The sequence below is a fragment of the Hyla sarda genome, unplaced genomic scaffold, assembly GCF_029499605.1.
Source record: "Hyla sarda isolate aHylSar1 unplaced genomic scaffold, aHylSar1.hap1 scaffold_1089, whole genome shotgun sequence".
NCBI lineage: Eukaryota > Metazoa > Chordata > Amphibia > Anura > Hylidae > Hyla > Hyla sarda.
The window spans coordinates 63,910-83,851 of NW_026607709.1; the positions used below are offsets into that span (position 1 = coordinate 63,910).

At 46.2% G+C, this 19,942-nt stretch overlaps 9 non-coding genes across 9 annotated transcripts; all 9 read right to left on the reverse strand.

The window, feature by feature from the left end:
* Positions 1–1,049: 1,049 nt before the first annotated feature.
* On the reverse strand, positions 1,050–1,240 carry LOC130300639 (U2 spliceosomal RNA). The gene has a single exon (XR_008851477.1). It is a non-coding gene; the product is annotated as a U2 spliceosomal RNA (small nuclear RNA).
* Positions 1,241–3,331: 2,091 nt separating this feature from the next.
* Positions 3,332–3,522, reverse strand: LOC130300609 (U2 spliceosomal RNA). Its single transcript, XR_008851445.1, has one exon. It is a non-coding gene; the product is annotated as a U2 spliceosomal RNA (small nuclear RNA).
* Positions 3,523–5,617: 2,095 nt separating this feature from the next.
* On the reverse strand, positions 5,618–5,808 carry LOC130300610 (U2 spliceosomal RNA). Its single transcript, XR_008851446.1, has one exon. It is a non-coding gene; the product is annotated as a U2 spliceosomal RNA (small nuclear RNA).
* Positions 5,809–7,902: 2,094 nt separating this feature from the next.
* Positions 7,903–8,093, reverse strand: LOC130300611 (U2 spliceosomal RNA). The gene has a single exon (XR_008851447.1). It is a non-coding gene; the product is annotated as a U2 spliceosomal RNA (small nuclear RNA).
* A 2,084-nt stretch (positions 8,094–10,177) lies between these two features.
* Positions 10,178–10,368, reverse strand: LOC130300613 (U2 spliceosomal RNA). The gene has a single exon (XR_008851448.1). It is a non-coding gene; the product is annotated as a U2 spliceosomal RNA (small nuclear RNA).
* A 2,091-nt stretch (positions 10,369–12,459) lies between these two features.
* On the reverse strand, positions 12,460–12,650 carry LOC130300614 (U2 spliceosomal RNA). The gene has a single exon (XR_008851449.1). It is a non-coding gene; the product is annotated as a U2 spliceosomal RNA (small nuclear RNA).
* Positions 12,651–14,734: 2,084 nt separating this feature from the next.
* Positions 14,735–14,925, reverse strand: LOC130300615 (U2 spliceosomal RNA). Its single transcript, XR_008851450.1, has one exon. It is a non-coding gene; the product is annotated as a U2 spliceosomal RNA (small nuclear RNA).
* Positions 14,926–17,018: 2,093 nt separating this feature from the next.
* Positions 17,019–17,209, reverse strand: LOC130300616 (U2 spliceosomal RNA). Its single transcript, XR_008851451.1, has one exon. It is a non-coding gene; the product is annotated as a U2 spliceosomal RNA (small nuclear RNA).
* Positions 17,210–19,317: 2,108 nt separating this feature from the next.
* Positions 19,318–19,508, reverse strand: LOC130300617 (U2 spliceosomal RNA). Its single transcript, XR_008851453.1, has one exon. It is a non-coding gene; the product is annotated as a U2 spliceosomal RNA (small nuclear RNA).
* Positions 19,509–19,942: the final 434 nt, after the last annotated feature.

Below are 19,942 nucleotides of genomic sequence, written 5' to 3' on the forward strand. Positions count from 1 at the left end.
TCTTCTTTTTCTTCTTTTTTTTCGTCTAATGCATACCCCATCAGTGCAGCAATGCTTATTCAATACCGCCAGCAGATGGAGACACTGGGGGATAATTTTCTAAGGATTTATACTGATTTTTCCTGTCTGAATTTGTCGCACAGAAAGTTGCAGGCCAAATATGTGTGACATTTCTGCGACTTTAGCTTCTAGAGCATTTTTACAACATTATACATAGGTGCTGAATACATAAAAAGCGACTGTTCAGCGACAGACAAGTCGCATCGGCTGAAAGTAGGCCAGAATGTCAGTCCATGTTGGAGCAGGTTTAGATACAGTCTAAAGTATAGATCTCAAAGTCTGTGCACAGAATTTAGCAAGGGCCTCGCACCTTCTGATGCATCAGGTAGGTGCACAATAGCATAGCCTAACCCTCTGTACTTTGGTCTATATTGATGCGGGACATAGACAGCCAGCTGATGACCAATCCATTAGTGCAATGGATGGCTGGAAGCATTTGTCTTTGCCTTTGCAATACCACAGAAGCAATGCATGGTCAATGTACAGCAATGACACGCCTGTGTGAACAGCCAGGAGACCCCCCCCCCCCCCCATGTTATGTTACATAGTTACATAGTTAGTACGGTCGAAAAAAGACATATGTCCATCAAGTTCAACCAGGGAATTAAGGGGTAGGGGTGTGGCGCGATATTGGGGAAGGGATGAGATTTTATATTTCTTCATAAGCATTAATCTTATTTTGTCAATTAGGAACATTCAGCACCCACCCGCTATCAAGGCAGCTGCCTATCATGTCATGCCCTACCTGCACAGGTGTGCTGGCTACTCAAATGATCCAATTAAGGAGGCCATTTAGTCAGCAGCAGCAGAAGTCCTGTGCCTGGACGCTCCAACAGCGGCCAGACACAAGCAGAAGCAGCAGAAGCAGCAGCAGCACCACCTTTTGTTTTTTGGCTGCAGCAGCAGCAAGGCCCACAGGGCTGGCTAGCTGGCTAGCCAGCAAGCAGGTAGCAATGAAAGTAGGAATCTTTCTTTTTAACCCTGTAAGGGGGTGGTGCACTGTACCCGAAGATACTGCCATATCGGGTCAATGCATAGGGCGACGGAAGCAAGCTTCGAAATCGGCCCCCGTTCTCAAAAATCCATTTAATATATGGTCCCCAGATAGGGGACGTATCAGATATTAAACTGATAAGAACAGATACTACACTTGATCTTAGCCAAAAGACCGAGAAGCGATAACCGTGAAAGGGGCGGGCCCAACAAGGTGCCCTTCATGGGCACTATCACTGCTTGCTGTCAGGGAGGCTGCCAGACAATTTTCCATGCACACTCTGGGCTGGGGGGCAGTCAACCACCAGTACACACAGCAGAACCTAAACCCATACCATTATTGCTAAGCAGCAAGACAGGGGCCCATTGCACTCCCACGGGGCCTTTTTAAATGCAATCCATAACCCGGATTTGCCAGGAACCCTTCTTACTCCTCCTACTTGCATGTGACACTGGGCTTAGGATCTGCATAGGAAACACACACACAAGCACACACCTACCTTTGTTGCCTGCAGATGCCTCCTTGGCTGTCCCCAAACGGTATCAAACCAACACCCACGGGAAGCTGTAAGCATAGAGGACATGCCTGCACCCCATTGGACTTACCTGTGTGGGTTAAATCCGGGTTATTTGACAACCTATGGCGGTGATGGTTCTGCTCAGGCAGAGCAGTGCTGATGCTCCTCATAAAGCTGTCGCTGCTGTGAAGGTTCTAGGTGACATCACAAATCCCTATGGTTACATACACAACAAAGCTGGGTTGTTGTTGTTTACACTCTGCAAGGCCTGTGGAAGTGAGTGACATCATAGCACTGTAGTTCTGAGGGTTCTAGATGGATGCAACAATCTCCTGTTGCTTCTATGAAGGCCATAATAGACGACATCACCAAACAGCTCCATAGTCACATACACAGCAAAGGAGAGATGTTGTTTACACCTAGTGATGTCAGTGGTATTGAGTGACATCACAGCACAGTGCTAAGGCTCCTGGGCCTGGACACAGCAGCGGCTGCAATATCTCAACGGAGAATACGTTTATATATATGTGTGTGTGTGCGCGTATATATATATATATATATATATATATATATATATATATATATTTCTCCGCCGAAATCACTTTTAAACCCATTTCCACCTTTTTTTCCCTTCTCTTCCTCTTACTTTTTTTTCACGTTTTTTTACGTTTTTCTCCTTTTCGCCTCTTTTCTGGGCGTATTATTCTTCTTTTTCTTCTTTTTTTTCGTCTAATGCATACCCCATCAGTGCAGCAATGCTTATTCAATACCGCCAGCAGATGGAGACACTGGGGGATAATTTTCTAAGGATTTATACTGATTTTTCCTGTCTGAATTTGTCGCACAGAAAGTTGCAGGCCAAATATGTGTGACATTTCTGCGACTTTAGCTTCTAGAGCATTTTTACAACATTATACATAGGTGCTGAATACATAAAAAGCGACTGTTCAGCGACAGACAAGTCGCATCGGCTGAAAGTAGGCCAGAATGTCAGTCCATGTTGGAGCAGGTTTAGATACAGTCTAAAGTATAGATCTCAAAGTCTGTGCACAGAATTTAGCAAGGGCCTCGCACCTTCTGATGCATCAGGTAGGTGCACAATAGCATAGCCTAACCCTCTGTACTTTGGTCTATATTGATGCGGGACATAGACAGCCAGCTGATGACCAATCCATTAGTGCAATGGATGGCTGGAAGCATTTGTCTTTGCCTTTGCAATACCACAGAAGCAATGCATGGTCAATGTACAGCAATGACACACCTGTGTGAACAGCCAGGAGACCCCCCCCCCCCCCCCATGTTATGTTACATAGTTACATAGTTAGTACGGTCGAAAAAAGACATATGTCCATCAAGTTCAACCAGGGAATTAAGGGGTAGGGGTGTGGCGCGATATTGGGGAAGGGATGAGATTTTATATTTCTTCATAAGCATTAATCTTATTTTGTCAATTAGGAACATTCAGCACCCACCCGCTATCAAGGCAGCTGCCTATCATGTCATGCCCTACCTGCACAGGTGTGCTGGCTACTCAAATGATCCAATTAAGGAGGCCATTTAGTCAGCAGCAGCAGAAGTCCTGTGCCTGGACGCTCCAACAGCGGCCAGACACAAGCAGAAGCAGAAGCAGCAGAAGCAGCAGCAGCACCACCTTTTGTTTTTTGGCTGCAGCAGCAGCAAGGCCCACAGGGCTGGCTAGCTGGCTAGCCAGCAAGCAGGTAGCAATGAAAGTAGGAATCTTTCTTTTTAACCCTGTAAGGGGGTGGTGCACTGTACCCGAAGATACTGCCATATCGGGTCAATGCATAGGGCGACGGAAGCAAGCTTCGAAATCGGCCCCCGTTCTCAAAAATCCATTTAATATATGGTCCCCAGATAGGGGACGTATCAGATATTAAACTGATAAGAACAGATACTACACTTGATCTTAGCCAAAAGGCCGAGAAGCGATAACCGTGAAAGGGGCGGGCCCAACAAGGTGCCCTTCATGGGCACTATCACTGCTTGCTGTCAGGGAGGCTGCCAGACAATTTTCCATGCACACTCTGGGCTGGGGGGCAGTCAACCACCAGTACACACAGCAGAACCTAAACCCATACCATTATTGCTAAGCAGCAAGACAGGGGCCCATTGCACTCCCACGGGGCCTTTTTAAATGCAATCCATAACCCGGATTTGCCAGGAACCCTACTTACTCCTCCTACTTGCATGTGACACTGGGCTTAGGATCTGCATAGGAAACACACACACAAGCACACACCTACCTTTGTTGCCTGCAGATGCCTCCTTGGCTGTCCCCAAACGGTATCAAACCAACACCCACGGGAAGCTGTAAGCATAGAGGACATGCCTGCACCCCATTGGACTTACCTGTGTGGGTTAAATCCGGGTTATTTGACAACCTATGGCGGTGATGGTTCTGCTCAGGCAGAGCAGTGCTGATGCTCCTCATAAAGCTGTCGCTGCTGTGAAGGTTCTAGGTGACATCACAAATCCCTATGGTTACATACACAACAAAGCTGGGTTGTTGTTGTTTACACTCTGCAAGGCCTGTGGAAGTGAGTGACATCATAGCACTGTAGTTCTGAGGGTTCTAGATGGATGCAACAATCTCCTGTTGCTTCTATGAAGGCCATAATAGACGACATCACCAAACAGCTCCATAGTCACATACACAGCAAAGGAGAGATGTTGTTTACACCTAGTGATGTCAGTGGTATTGAGTGACATCACAGCACAGTGCTAAGGCTCCTGGGCCTGGACACAGCAGCGGCTGCAATATCTCAACGGAGAATACGTTTATATATATGTGTGTGTGTGCGCGTATATATATATATATATATATATATATATATATATATATATATATTTCTCCGCCGAAATCACTTTTAAACCCATTTCCACCTTTTTTTCCCTTCTCTTCCTCTTACTTTTTTTTCACGTTTTTTTACGTTTTTCTCCTTTTCGCCTCTTTTCTGGGCGTATTATTCTTCTTTTTCTTCTTTTTTTTCGTCTAATGCATACCCCATCAGTGCAGCAATGCTTATTCAATACCGCCAGCAGATGGAGACACTGGGGGATAATTTTCTAAGGATTTATACTGATTTTTCCTGTCTGAATTTGTCGCACAGAAAGTTGCAGGCCAAATATGTGTGACATTTCTGCGACTTTAGCTTCTAGAGCATTTTTACAACATTATACATAGGTGCTGAATACATAAAAAGCGACTGTTCAGCGACAGACAAGTCGCATCGGCTGAAAGTAGGCCAGAATGTCAGTCCATGTTGGAGCAGGTTTAGATACAGTCTAAAGTATAGATCTCAAAGTCTGTGCACAGAATTTAGCAAGGGCCTCGCACCTTCTGATGCATCAGGTAGGTGCACAATAGCATAGCCTAACCCTCTGTACTTTGGTCTATATTGATGCGGGACATAGACAGCCAGCTGATGACCAATCCATTAGTGCAATGGATGGCTGGAAGCATTTGTCTTTGCCTTTGCAATACCACAGAAGCAATGCATGGTCAATGTACAGCAATGACACACCTGTGTGAACAGCCAGGAGACCCCCCCCCCCCCCCCCCATGTTATGTTACATAGTTACATAGTTAGTACGGTCGAAAAAAGACATATGTCCATCAAGTTCAACCAGGGAATTAAGGGGTAGGGGTGTGGCGCGATATTGGGGAAGGGATGAGATTTTATATTTCTTCATAAGCATTAATCTTATTTTGTCAATTAGGAACATTCAGCACCCACCCGCTATCAAGGCAGCTGCCTATCATGTCATGCCCTACCTGCACAGGTGTGCTGGCTACTCAAATGATCCAATTAAGGAGGCCATTTAGTCAGCAGCAGCAGAAGTCCTGTGCCTGGACGCTCCAACAGCGGCCAGACACAAGCAGAAGCAGAAGCAGCAGAAGCAGCAGCAGCACCACCTTTTGTTTTTTGGCTGCAGCAGCAGCAAGGCCCACAGGGCTGGCTAGCTGGCTAGCCAGCAAGCAGGTAGCAATGAAAGTAGGAATCTTTCTTTTTAACCCTGTAAGGGGGTGGTGCACTGTACCCGAAGATACTGCCATATCGGGTCAATGCATAGGGCGACGGAAGCAAGCTTCGAAATCGGCCCCCGTTCTCAAAAATCCATTTAATATATGGTCCCCAGATAGGGGACGTATCAGATATTAAACTGATAAGAACAGATACTACACTTGATCTTAGCCAAAAGGCCGAGAAGCGATAACCGTGAAAGGGGCGGGCCCAACAAGGTGCCCTTCATGGGCACTATCACTGCTTGCTGTCAGGGAGGCTGCCAGACAATTTTCCATGCACACTCTGGGCTGGGGGGCAGTCAACCACCAGTACACACAGCAGAACCTAAACCCATACCATTATTGCTAAGCAGCAAGACAGGGGCCCATTGCACTCCCACGGGGCCTTTTTAAATGCAATCCATAACCCGGATTTGCCAGGAACCCTTCTTACTCCTCCTACTTGCATGTGACACTGGGCTTAGGATCTGCATAGGAAACACACACACAAGCACACACCTACCTTTGTTGCCTGCAGATGCCTCCTTGGCTGTCCCCAAACGGTATCAAACCAACACCCACGGGAAGCTGTAAGCATAGAGGACATGCCTGCACCCCATTGGACTTACCTGTGTGGGTTAAATCCGGGTTATTTGACAACCTATGGCGGTGATGGTTCTGCTCAGGCAGAGCAGTGCTGATGCTCCTCATAAAGCTGTCGCTGCTGTGAAGGTTCTAGGTGACATCACAAATCCCTATGGTTACATACACAACAAAGCTGGGTTGTTGTTGTTTATACTCTGCAAGGCCTGTGGAAGTGAGTGACATCATAGCACTGTAGTTCTGAGGGTTCTAGATGGATGCAACAATCTCCTGTTGCTTCTATGAAGGCCATAATAGACGACATCACCAAACAGCTCCATAGTCACATACACAGCAAAGGAGAGATGTTGTTTACACCTAGTGATGTCAGTGGTATTGAGTGACATCACAGCACAGTGCTAAGGCTCCTGGGCCTGGACACAGCAGCGGCTGCAATATCTCAACGGAGAATACGTTTATATATATGTGTGTGTGTGCGCGTATATATATATATATATATATATATATATATATATATATATATTTCTCCGCCGAAATCACTTTTAAACCCATTTCCACCTTTTTTTCCCTTCTCTTCCTCTTACTTTTTTTTCACGTTTTTTTACGTTTTTCTCCTTTTCGCCTCTTTTCTGGGCGTATTATTCTTCTTTTTCTTCTTTTTTTTCGTCTAATGCATACCCCATCAGTGCAGCAATGCTTATTCAATACCGCCAGCAGATGGAGACACTGGGGGATAATTTTCTAAGGATTTATACTGATTTTTCCTGTCTGAATTTGTCGCACAGAAAGTTGCAGGCCAAATATGTGTGACATTTCTGCGACTTTAGCTTCTAGAGCATTTTTACAACATTATACATAGGTGCTGAATACATAAAAAGCGACTGTTCAGCGACAGACAAGTCGCATCGGCTGAAAGTAGGCCAGAATGTCAGTCCATGTTGGAGCAGGTTTAGATACAGTCTAAAGTATAGATCTCAAAGTCTGTGCACAGAATTTAGCAAGGGCCTCGCACCTTCTGATGCATCAGGTAGGTGCACAATAGCATAGCCTAACCCTCTGTACTTTGGTCTATATTGATGCGGGACATAGACAGCCAGCTGATGACCAATCCATTAGTGCAATGGATGGCTGGAAGCATTTGTCTTTGCCTTTGCAATACCACAGAAGCAATGCATGGTCAATGTACAGCAATGACACACCTGTGTGAACAGCCAGGAGACCCCCCCCCCCCCCCCCCCATGTTATGTTACATAGTTACATAGTTAGTACGGTCGAAAAAAGACATATGTCCATCAAGTTCAACCAGGGAATTAAGGGGTAGGGGTGTGGCGCGATATTGGGGAAGGGATGAGATTTTATATTTCTTCATAAGCATTAATCTTATTTTGTCAATTAGGAACATTCAGCACCCACCCGCTATCAAGGCAGCTGCCTATCATGTCATGCCCTACCTGCACAGGTGTGCTGGCTACTCAAATGATCCAATTAAGGAGGCCATTTAGTCAGCAGCAGCAGAAGTCCTGTGCCTGGACGCTCCAACAGCGGCCAGACACAAGCAGAAGCAGAAGCAGCAGAAGCAGCAGCAGCACCACCTTTTGTTTTTTGGCTGCAGCAGCAGCAAGGCCCACAGGGCTGGCTAGCTGGCTAGCCAGCAAGCAGGTAGCAATGAAAGTAGGAATCTTTCTTTTTAACCCTGTAAGGGGGTGGTGCACTGTACCCGAAGATACTGCCATATCGGGTCAATGCATAGGGCGACGGAAGCAAGCTTCGAAATCGGCCCCCGTTCTCAAAAATCCATTTAATATATGGTCCCCAGATAGGGGACGTATCAGATATTAAACTGATAAGAACAGATACTACACTTGATCTTAGCCAAAAGGCCGAGAAGCGATAACCGTGAAAGGGGCGGGCCCAACAAGGTGCCCTTCATGGGCACTATCACTGCTTGCTGTCAGGGAGGCTGCCAGACAATTTTCCATGCACACTCTGGGCTGGGGGGCAGTCAACCACCAGTACACACAGCAGAACCTAAACCCATACCATTATTGCTAAGCAGCAAGACAGGGGCCCATTGCACTCCCACGGGGCCTTTTTAAATGCAATCCATAACCCGGATTTGCCAGGAACCCTTCTTACTCCTCCTACTTGCATGTGACACTGGGCTTAGGATCTGCATAGGAAACACACACACAAGCACACACCTACCTTTGTTGCCTGCAGATGCCTCCTTGGCTGTCCCCAAACGGTATCAAACCAACACCCACGGGAAGCTGTAAGCATAGAGGACATGCCTGCACCCCATTGGACTTACCTGTGTGGGTTAAATCCGGGTTATTTGACAACCTATGGCGGTGATGGTTCTGCTCAGGCAGAGCAGTGCTGATGCTCCTCATAAAGCTGTCGCTGCTGTGAAGGTTCTAGGTGACATCACAAATCCCTATGGTTACATACACAACAAAGCTGGGTTGTTGTTGTTTACACTCTGCAAGGCCTGTGGAAGTGAGTGACATCATAGCACTGTAGTTCTGAGGGTTCTAGATGGATGCAACAATCTCCTGTTGCTTCTATGAAGGCCATAATAGACGACATCACCAAACAGCTCCATAGTCACATACACAGCAAAGGAGAGATGTTGTTTACACCTAGTGATGTCAGTGGTATTGAGTGACATCACAGCACAGTGCTAAGGCTCCTGGGCCTGGACACAGCAGCAGGCTGCAATATCTCAACGGAGAATACGTTTATATATATGTGTGTGTGTGCGCGTATATATATATATATATATATATATATATATATTTCTCCGCCGAAATCACTTTTAAACCCATTTCCACCTTTTTTTCCCTTCTCTTCCTCTTACTTTTTTTTCACGTTTTTTTACGTTTTTCTCCTTTTCGCCTCTTTTCTGGGCATATTATTCTTCTTTTTCTTCTTTTTTTTCGTCTAATGCATACCCCATCAGTGCAGCAATGCTTATTCAATACCGCCAGCAGATGGAGACACTGGGGGATAATTTTCTAAGGATTTATACTGATTTTTCCTGTCTGAATTTGTCGCACAGAAAGTTGCAGGCCAAATATGTGTGACATTTCTGCGACTTTAGCTTCTAGAGCATTTTTACAACATTATACATAGGTGCTGAATACATAAAAAGCGACTGTTCAGCGACAGACAAGTCGCATCGGCTGAAAGTAGGCCAGAATGTCAGTCCATGTTGGAGCAGGTTTAGATACAGTCTAAAGTATAGATCTCAAAGTCTGTGCACAGAATTTAGCAAGGGCCTCGCACCTTCTGATGCATCAGGTAGGTGCACAATAGCATAGCCTAACCCTCTGTACTTTGGTCTATATTGATGCGGGACATAGACAGCCAGCTGATGACCAATCCATTAGTGCAATGGATGGCTGGAAGCATTTGTCTTTGCCTTTGCAATACCACAGAAGCAATGCATGGTCAATGTACAGCAATGACACACCTGTGTGAACAGCCAGGAGACCCCCCCCCCCCCCCCCCATGTTATGTTACATAGTTACATAGTTAGTACGGTCGAAAAAAGACATATGTCCATCAAGTTCAACCAGGGAATTAAGGGGTAGGGGTGTGGCGCGATATTGGGGAAGGGATGAGATTTTATATTTCTTCATAAGCATTAATCTTATTTTGTCAATTAGGAACATTCAGCACCCACCCGCTATCAAGGCAGCTGCCTATCATGTCATGCCCTACCTGCACAGGTGTGCTGGCTACTCAAATGATCCAATTAAGGAGGCCATTTAGTCAGCAGCAGCAGAAGTCCTGTGCCTGGACGCTCCAACAGTGGCCAGACACAAGCAGAAGCAGAAGCAGCAGAAGCAGCAGCAGCACCACCTTTTGTTTTTTGGCTGCAGCAGCAGCAAGGCCCACAGGGCTGGCTAGCTGGCTAGCCAGCAAGCAGGTAGCAATGAAAGTAGGAATCTTTCTTTTTAACCCTGTAAGGGGGTGGTGCACTGTACCCGAAGATACTGCCATATCGGGTCAATGCATAGGGCGACGGAAGCAAGCTTCGAAATCGGCCCCCGTTCTCAAAAATCCATTTAATATATGGTCCCCAGATAGGGGACGTATCAGATATTAAACTGATAAGAACAGATACTACACTTGATCTTAGCCAAAAGGCCGAGAAGCGATAACCGTGAAAGGGGCGGGCCCAACAAGGTGCCCTTCATGGGCACTATCACTGCTTGCTGTCAGGGAGGCTGCCAGACAATTTTCCATGCACACTCTGGGCTGGGGGGCAGTCAACCACCAGTACACACAGCAGAACCTAAACCCATACCATTATTGCTAAGCAGCAAGACAGGGGCCCATTGCACTCCCACGGGGCCTTTTTAAATGCAATCCATAACCCGGATTTGCCAGGAACCCTTCTTACTCCTCCTACTTGCATGTGACACTGGGCTTAGGATCTGCATAGGAAACACACACACAAGCACACACCTACCTTTGTTGCCTGCAGATGCCTCCTTGGCTGTCCCCAAACGGTATCAAACCAACACCCACGGGAAGCTGTAAGCATAGAGGACATGCCTGCACCCCATTGGACTTACCTGTGTGGGTTAAATCCGGGTTATTTGACAACCTATGGCGGTGATGGTTCTGCTCAGGCAGAGCAGTGCTGATGCTCCTCATAAAGCTGTCGCTGCTGTGAAGGTTCTAGGTGACATCACAAATCCCTATGGTTACATACACAACAAAGCTGGGTTGTTGTTGTTTACACTCTGCAAGGCCTGTGGAAGTGAGTGACATCATAGCACTGTAGTTCTGAGGGTTCTAGATGGATGCAACAATCTCCTGTTGCTTCTATGAAGGCCATAATAGACGACATCACCAAACAGCTCCATAGTCACATACACAGCAAAGGAGAGATGTTGTTTACACCTAGTGATGTCAGTGGTATTGAGTGACATCACAGCACAGTGCTAAGGCTCCTGGGCCTGGACACAGCAGCGGCTGCAATATCTCAACGGAGAATACGTTTATATATATGTGTGTGTGTGCGCGTATATATATATATATATATATATATATATATATATATATTTCTCCGCCGAAATCACTTTTAAACCCATTTCCACCTTTTTTTCCCTTCTCTTCCTCTTACTTTTTTTTCACGTTTTTTTACGTTTTTCTCCTTTTCGCCTCTTTTCTGGGCGTATTATTCTTCTTTTTCTTCTTTTTTTTCGTCTAATGCATACCCCATCAGTGCAGCAATGCTTATTCAATACCGCCAGCAGATGGAGACACTGGGGGATAATTTTCTAAGGATTTATACTGATTTTTCCTGTCTGAATTTGTCGCACAGAAAGTTGCAGGCCAAATATGTGTGACATTTCTGCGACTTTAGCTTCTAGAGCATTTTTACAACATTATACATAGGTGCTGAATACATAAAAAGCGACTGTTCAGCGACAGACAAGTCGCATCGGCTGAAAGTAGGCCAGAATGTCAGTCCATGTTGGAGCAGGTTTAGATACAGTCTAAAGTATAGATCTCAAAGTCTGTGCACAGAATTTAGCAAGGGCCTCGCACCTTCTGATGCATCAGGTAGGTGCACAATAGCATAGCCTAACCCTCTGTACTTTGGTCTATATTGATGCGGGACATAGACAGCCAGCTGATGACCAATCCATTAGTGCAATGGATGGCTGGAAGCATTTGTCTTTGCCTTTGCAATACCACAGAAGCAATGCATGGTCAATGTACAGCAATGACACACCTGTGTGAACAGCCAGGAGACCCCCCCCCCCCCCATGTTATGTTACATAGTTACATAGTTAGTACGGTCGAAAAAAGACATATGTCCATCAAGTTCAACCAGGGAATTAAGGGGTAGGGGTGTGGCGCGATATTGGGGAAGGGATGAGATTTTATATTTCTTCATAAGCATTAATCTTATTTTGTCAATTAGAAACATTCAGCACCCACCCGCTATCAAGGCAGCTGCCTATCATGTCATGCCCTACCTGCACAGGTGTGCTGGCTACTCAAATGATCCAATTAAGGAGGCCATTTAGTCAGCAGCAGCAGAAGTCCTGTGCCTGGACGCTCCAACAGCGGCCAGACACAAGCAGAAGCAGAAGCAGCAGCAGCAGAAGCAGCAGCAGCACCACCTTTTGTTTTTTGGCTGCAGCAGCAGCAAGGCCCACAGGGCTGGCTAGCTGGCTAGCCAGCAAGCAGGTAGCAATGAAAGTAGGAATCTTTCTTTTTAACCCTGTAAGGGGGTGGTGCACTGTACCCGAAGATACTGCCATATCGGGTCAATGCATAGGGCGACGGAAGCAAGCTTCGAAATCGGCCCCCGTTCTCAAAAATCCATTTAATATATGGTCCCCAGATAGGGGACGTATCAGATATTAAACTGATAAGAACAGATACTACACTTGATCTTAGCCAAAAGGCCGAGAAGCGATAACCGTGAAAGGGGCGGGCCCAACAAGGTGCCCTTCATGGGCACTATCACTGCTTGCTGTCAGGGAGGCTGCCAGACAATTTTCCATGCACACTCTGGGCTGGGGGGCAGTCAACCACCAGTACACACAGCAGAACCTAAACCCATACCATTATTGCTAAGCAGCAAGACAGGGGCCCATTGCACTCCCACGGGGCCTTTTTAAATGCAATCCATAACCCGGATTTGCCAGGAACCCTTCTTACTCCTCCTACTTGCATGTGACACTGGGCTTAGGATCTGCATAGGAAACACACACACAAGCACACACCTACCTTTGTTGCCTGCAGATGCCTCCTTGGCTGTCCCCAAACGGTATCAAACCAACACCCACGGGAAGCTGTAAGCATAGAGGACATGCCTGCACCCCATTGGACTTACCTGTGTGGGTTAAATCCGGGTTATTTGACAACCTATGGCGGTGATGGTTCTGCTCAGGCAGAGCAGTGCTGATGCTCCTCATAAAGCTGTCGCTGCTGTGAAGGTTCTAGGTGACATCACAAATCCCTATGGTTACATACACAACAAAGCTGGGTTGTTGTTGTTTACACTCTGCAAGGCCTGTGGAAGTGAGTGACATCATAGCACTGTAGTTCTGAGGGTTCTAGATGGATGCAACAATCTCCTGTTGCTTCTATGAAGGCCATAATAGACGACATCACCAAACAGCTCCATAGTCACATACACAGCAAAGGAGAGATGTTGTTTACACCTAGTGATGTCAGTGGTATTGAGTGACATCACAGCACAGTGCTAAGGCTCCTGGGCCTGGACACAGCAGCGGCTGCAATATCTCAACGGAGAATACGTTTATATATATGTGTGTGTGTGCGCGTATATATATATATATATATATATATATATATATATATATTTCTCCGCCGAAATCACTTTTAAACCCATTTCCACCTTTTTTTCCCTTCTCTTCCTCTTACTTTTTTTTCACGTTTTTTTTACGTTTTTCTCCTTTTCGCCTCTTTTCTGGGCGTATTATTCTTCTTTTTCTTCTTTTTTTTCGTCTAATGCATACCCCATCAGTGCAGCAATGCTTATTCAATACCGCCAGCAGATGGAGACACTGGGGGATAATTTTCTAAGGATTTATACTGATTTTTCCTGTCTGAATTTGTCGCACAGAAAGTTGCAGGCCAAATATGTGTGACATTTCTGCGACTTTAGCTTCTAGAGCATTTTTACAACATTATACATAGGTGCTGAATACATAAAAAGCGACTGTTCAGCGACAGACAAGTCGCATCGGCTGAAAGTAGGCCAGAATGTCAGTCCATGTTGGAGCAGGTTTAGATACAGTCTAAAGTATAGATCTCAAAGTCTGTGCACAGAATTTAGCAAGGGCCTCGCACCTTCTGATGCATCAGGTAGGTGCACAATAGCATAGCCTAACCCTCTGTACTTTGGTCTATATTGATGCGGGACATAGACAGCCAGCTGATGACCAATCCATTAGTGCAATGGATGGCTGGAAGCATTTGTCTTTGCCTTTGCAATACCACAGAAGCAATGCATGGTCAATGTACAGCAATGACACACCTGTGTGAACAGCCAGGGGACCCCCCCCCCCCCCATGTTATGTTACATAGTTACATAGTTAGTACGGTCGAAAAAAGACATATGTCCATCAAGTTCAACCAGGGAATTAAGGGGTAGGGGTGTGGCGCGATATTGGGGAAGGGATGAGATTTTATATTTCTTCATAAGCATTAATCTTATTTTGTCAATTAGAAACATTCAGCACCCACCCGCTATCAAGGCAGCTGCCTATCATGTCATGCCCTACCTGCACAGGTGTGCTGGCTACTCAAATGATCCAATTAAGGAGGCCATTTAGTCAGCAGCAGCAGAAGTCCTGTGCCTGGACGCTCCAACAGCGGCCAGACACAAGCAGAAGCAGAAGCAGCAGCAGCAGAAGCAGCAGCAGCACCACCTTTTGTTTTTTGGCTGCAGCAGCAGCAAGGCCCACAGGGCTGGCTAGCTAGCAAGCAGGTAGCAATGAAAGTAGGAATCTTTCTTTTTAACCCTGTAAGGGGGTGGTGCACTGTACCCGAAGATACTGCCATATCGGGTCAATGCATAGGGCGACGGAAGCAAGCTTCGAAATCGGCCCCCGTTCTCAAAAATCCATTTAATATATGGTCCCCAGATAGGGGACGTATCAGATATTAAACTGATAAGAACAGATACTACACTTGATCTTAGCCAAAAGGCCGAGAAGCGATAACCGTGAAAGGGGCGGGCCCAACAAGGTGCCCTTCATGGGCACTATCACTGCTTGCTGTCAGGGAGGCTGCCAGACAATTTTCCATGCACACTCTGGGCTGGGGGGCAGTCAACCACCAGTACACACAGCAGAACCTAAACCCATACCATTATTGCTAAGCAGCAAGACAGGGGCCCATTGCACTCCCACGGGGCCTTTTTAAATGCAATCCATAACCCGGATTTGCCAGGAACCCTTCTTACTCCTCCTACTTGCATGTGACACTGGGCTTAGGATCTGCATAGGAAACACACACACAAGCACACACCTACCTTTGTTGCCTGCAGATGCCTCCTTGGCTGTCCCAAAACGGTATCAAACCAACACCCACGGGAAGCTGTAAGCATAGAGGACATGCCTGCACCCCATTGGACTTACCTGTGTGGGTTAAATCCGGGTTATTTGACAACCTATGGCGGTGATGGTTCTGCTCAGGCAGAGCAGTGCTGATGCTCCTCATAAAGCTGTCGCTGCTGTGAAGGTTCTAGGTGACATCACAAATCCCTATGGTTACATACACAACAAAGCTGGGTTGTTGTTGTTTACACTCTGCAAGGCCTGTGGAAGTGAGTGACATCATAGCACTGTAGTTCTGAGGGTTCTAGATGGATGCAACAATCTCCTGTTGCTTCTATGAAGGCCATAATAGACGACATCACCAAACAGCTCCATAGTCACATACACAGCAAAGGAGAGATGTTGTTTACACCTAGTGATGTCAGTGGTATTGAGTGACATCACAGCACAGTGCTAAGGCTCCTGGGCCTGGACACAGCAGCGGCTGCAATATCTCAACGGAGAATACATTTATATATATGTGTGTGTGTGCGCGTATATATATATATATATATATATATATATATATATATATATATATTTCTCCGCCGAAATCACTTTTAAACCCATTTCCACCTTTTTTTCCCTTCTCTTCCTCTTACTTTTTTTTCATGTTTTTTTTACGTTTTTCTCCTTTTCGCCTCTTTTCTGGGCGTATTATTCTTCTTTTTCTTCTTTTTTTTCGTCTAATGCATACCCCATCAGTGCAGCAATGCTTATTCAATACCGCCAGCAGATGGAGACACTGGGGGATAATTTTCTAAGGATTTATACTGATTTTTCCTGTCTGAATTTGTCGCACAGAAAGTTGCAGGCCAAATATGTGTGACATTTCTGCGACTTTAGCTTCTAGAGCATTTTTACAACATTATACATAGGTGCTGAATACATAAAAAGCGACTGTTCAGCGACAGACAAGTCGCATCGGCTGAAAGTAGGCCAGAATGTCAGTCCATGTTGGAGCAGGTTTAGATACAGTCTAAAGTATAGATCTCAAAGTCTGTGCACAGAATTTAGCAAGGGCCTCGCACCTTCTGATGCATCAGGTAGGTGCACAATAGCATAGCCTAACCCTCTGTACTTTGGTCTATATTGATGCGGGACATAGACAGCCAGCTGATGACCAATCCATTAGTGCAATGGATGGCTGGAAGCATTTGTCTTTGCCTTTGCAATACCACAGAAGCAATGCATGGTCAATGTACAGCAATGACACACCTGTGTGAACAGCCAGGAGACCCCCCCCCCCCCCCATGTTATGTTACATAGTTACATAGTTAGTACGGTCGAAAAAAGACATATGTCCATCAAGTTCAACCAGGGAATTAAGGGGTAGGGGTGTGGCGCGATATTGGGGAAGGGATGAGATTTTATATTTCTTCATAAGCATTAATCTTATTTTGTCAATTAGGAACATTCAGCACCCACCCGCTATCAAGGCAGCTGCCTATCATGTCATGCCCTACCTGCACAGGTGTGCTGGCTACTCAAATGATCCAATTAAGGAGGCCATTTAGTCAGCAGCAGCAGAAGTCCTGTGCCTGGACGCTCCAACAGCGGCCAGACACAAGCAGAAGCAGAAGCAGCAGAAGCAGCAGCAGCACCACCTTTTGTTTTTTGGCTGCAGCAGCAGCAAGGCCCACAGGGCTGGCTAGCTGGCTAGCCAGCAAGCAGGTAGCAATGAAAGTAGGAATCTTTCTTTTTAACCCTGTAAGGGGGTGGTGCACTGTACCCGAAGATACTGCCATATCGGGTCAATGCATAGGGCGACGGAAGCAAGCTTCGAAATCGGCCCCCGTTCTCAAAAATCCATTTAATATATGGTCCCCAGATAGGGGACGTATCAGATATTAAACTGATAAGAACAGATACTACACTTGATCTTAGCCAAAAGGCCGAGAAGCGATAACCGTGAAAGGGGCGGGCCCAACAAGGTGCCCTTCATGGGCACTATCACTGCTTGCTGTCAGGGAGGCTGCCAGACAATTTTCCATGCACACTCTGGGCTGGGGGGCAGTCAACCACCAGTACACACAGCAGAACCTAAACCCATACCATTATTGCTAAGCAGCAAGACAGGGGCCCATTGCACTCCCACGGGGCCTTTTTAAATGCAATCCATAACCCGGATTTGCCAGGAACCCTTCTTACTCCTCCTACTTGCATGTGACACTGGGCTTAGGATCTGCATAGGAAACACACACACAAGCACACACCTACCTTTGTTGCCTGCAGATGCCTCCTTGGCTGTCCCCAAACGGTATCAAACCAACACCCACGGGAAGCTGTAAGCATAGAGGACATGCCTGCACCCCATTGGACTTACCTGTGTGGGTTAAATCCGGGTTATTTGACAACCTATGGCGGTGATGGTTCTGCTCAGGCAGAGCAGTGCTGATGCTCCTCATAAAGCTGTCGCTGCTGTGAAGGTTCTAGGTGACATCACAAATCCCTATGGTTACATACACAACAAAGCTGGGTTGTTGTTGTTTACACTCTGCAAGGCCTGTGGAAGTGAGTGACATCATAGCACTGTAGTTCTGAGGGTTCTAGATGGATGCAACAATCTCCTGTTGCTTCTATGAAGGCCATAATAGACGACATCACCAAACAGCTCCATAGTCACATACACAGCAAAGGAGAGATGTTGTTTACACCTAGTGATGTCAGTGGTATTGAGTGACATCACAGCACAGTGCTAAGGCTCCTGGGCCTGGACACAGCAGCGGCTGCAATATCTCAACGGAGAATACGTTTATATATATGTGTGTGTGTGCGCGTATATATATATATATATATATATATATATATATATATATATATATATATATATATATTTCTCCGCCGAAATCACTTTTAAACCCATTTCCACCTTTTTTTCCCTTCTCTTCCTCTTACTTTTTTTTCACGTTTTTTTACGTTTTTCTCCTTTTCGCCTCTTTTCTGGGCGTATTATTCTTCTTTTTCTTCTTTTTTTTCGTCTAATGCATACCCCATCAGTGCAGCAATGCTTATTCAATACCGCCAGCAGATGGAGACACTGGGGGATAATTTTCTAAGGATTTATACTGATTTTTCCTGTCTGAATTTGTCGCACAGAAAGTTGCAGGCCAAATATGTGTGACATTTCTGCGACTTTAGCTTCTAGAGCATTTTTACAACATTATACATAGGTGCTGAATACATAAAAAGCGACTGTTCAGCGACAGACAAGTCGCATCGGCTGAAAGTAGGCCAGAATGTCAGTCCATGTTGGAGCAGGTTTAGATACAGTCTAAAGTATAGATCTCAAAGTCTGTGCACAGAATTTAGCAAGGGCCTCGCACCTTCTGATGCATCAGGTAGGTGCACAATAGCATAGCCTAACCCTCTGTACTTTGGTCTATATTGATGCGGGACATAGACAGCCAGCTGATGACCAATCCATTAGTGCAATGGATGGCTGGAAGCATTTGTCTTTGCCTTTGCAATACCACAGAAGCAATGCATGGTCAATGTACAGCAATGACACACCTGTGTGAACAGCCAGGAGACCCCCCCCCCCCCCCCCCCATGTTATGTTACATAGTTACATAGTTAGTACGGTCGAAAAAAGACATATGTCCATCAAGTTCAACCAGGGAATTAAGGGGTAGGGGTGTGGCGCGATATTGGGGAAGGGATGAGATTTTATATTTCTTCATAAGCATTAATCTTATTTTGTCAATTAGGAACATTCAGCACCCACCCGCTATCAAGGCAGCTGCCTATCATGTCATGCCCTACCTGCACAGGTGTGCTGGCTACTCAAATGATCCAATTAAGGAGGCCATTTAGTCAGCAGCAGCAGAAGTCCTGTGCCTGGACGCTCCAACAGCGGCCAGACACAAGCAGAAGCAGAAGCAGCAGAAGCAGCAGCAGCACCACCTTTTGTTTTTTGGCTGCAGCAGCAGCAAGGCCCACAGGGCTGGCTAGCTGGCTAGCCAGCAAGCAGGTAGCAATGAAAGTAGGAATCTTTCTTTTTAACCCTGTAAGGGGGTGGTGCACTGTACCCGAAGATACTGCCATATCGGGTCAATGCATAGGGCGACGGAAGCAAGCTTCGAAATCGGCCCCCGTTCTCAAAAATCCATTTAATATATGGTCCCCAGATAGGGGACGTATCAGATATTAAACTGATAAGAACAGATACTACACTTGATCTTAGCCAAAAGGCCGAGAAGCGATAACCGTGAAAGGGGCGGGCCCAACAAGGTGCCCTTCATGGGCACTATCACTGCTTGCTGTCAGGGAGGCTGCCAGACAATTTTCCATGCACACTCTGGGCTGGGGGGCAGTCAACCACCAGTACACACAGCAGAACCTAAACCCATACCATTATTGCTAAGCAGCAAGACAGGGGCCCATTGCACTCCCACGGGGCCTTTTTAAATGCAATCCATAACCCGGATTTGCCAGGAACCCTTCTTACTCCTCCTACTTGCATGTGACACTGGGCTTAGGATCTGCATAGGAAACACACACACAAGCACACACCTACCTTTGTTGCCTGCAGATGCCTCCTTGGCTGTCCCCAAACGGTATCAAACCAACACCCACGGGAAGCTGTAAGCATAGAGGACATGCCTGCACCCCATTGGACTTACCTGTGTGGGTTAAAT